Raw genomic sequence first — 1,502 nt, 5'->3', positions numbered from 1 at the left:
AAATAGATAAATAGAACAGTTAAAGGGGCAAGACGCTAATAAACAATATTGTATAAAGATAAAATTTAAGATAATTAAAAATGATATTATAACCAAAATAGATGAAATATGTATATATACCAATTTTCAACATTAGAAAGAATACCTTCCCTTTCTTTATTGCCCATAAGGGGCTAAACATAGAGGGGGACAAACAAACGGATTAAGTCGATTACATCGACCCCAGTGCGTAACTGGTACTTATTTAATCGACTCCGAAAGGATGAAAGGCTAAGTCGACCTCGGCGGAATTTGAACTCAGAACGTAGCGGCAGACGAAATACCGTTAAGCATTTCACCTGGCGTGCTAACATCTCTGCCAGCTCGCCCGCCCTTCCCTTTCTGTCTTACTGCATAAAAATATTAAAGAAGACAGTCAGTGGGGATTGACTGTGTTACGTCAATTGCACGGAATTTGGATATCGGTAGAATTGAGGAAAATCACTACTTGGCAGTAGAGTGTAAGTCTGAGCTGCGGAGTATCACAAAATACTTGGATATCATTGAATATGTAGTGATGTCTGCCAATTACATTAAAGTTCTCAGAATGTTTCAAGAAACCAACATAAAACTAAAACTTTGTGAAGTTCACATTACATGTGACTAGGGACAACGTTCATGCAATATAAGAAAATATTCTGAAACTGAGACAGAAATGGAATATTTACGGCATATTCCAATCAAAATTGATATGCCAGATAGCTTTTGTAGTTTGAAGGGGAGTTCACAACGCAAAATTATGTACGAAATTACTTCAGAATTAAGCGTATATTGATTTTATCGGTCTTACATGTCACTGATTTGTACGTGGAACTTTAAGCGATTAGATGAGAATGCGCACTACAGAAAGTTAATCAATTTCAATTGTTTTAAGTGATATACACAACTGATGTGCCAGAAAGGTGAGTACTTCTTAAAAAATGTTCATGCTGTGAATTTCAAAATTAAAGAAAATAAATTGAGATCGAGCAATGTTTCCCCAAATATTATCCTCATCGAGTTTCGCATTTTTCTGTCTTAATGGCCATAGTATCCTAAGACAAATTAAAAAATACTTTCGGTCTACAATGGTGCAAGAACGCTTGAATGCATTAACAATGTTCAACATTCGGTGGATCTGCAAATATAATGCTTAGGCGGCGGAAAGACGGTCGGGCGACGGAGTTCCACCGGCGGAGCGCAGGCGCGATCGAAAGGCCGTCGTCTCGGTTGCGATACCGACCGCGAGTGTGTGTGTCCGTGTGTTACGCACGCCAGGAAAGGCTGAGAGGCGCGGGCGAGAAGAAACAGCAGCAGGTCGAGAAGGAAGCGGCGGCCGCGGCCGAGATGGATGCCGGCGAGCGATCGGAAGCGATTAGGAGCAAAGAGAAAGCGGAGGAGGTTCAGGCGGCGAAGGTCCGCCGGCCAACCACCGGTGCGATCGAAAGGCCGTCGTCTCGGTTGCGATACCGACCGCGAGTGTG

Source organism: Octopus bimaculoides, chromosome 6, assembly GCF_001194135.2.
Source record: "Octopus bimaculoides isolate UCB-OBI-ISO-001 chromosome 6, ASM119413v2, whole genome shotgun sequence".
Classification (NCBI taxonomy): domain Eukaryota; kingdom Metazoa; phylum Mollusca; class Cephalopoda; order Octopoda; family Octopodidae; genus Octopus; species Octopus bimaculoides.
This window is presented reverse-complemented; position numbering follows the sequence as displayed.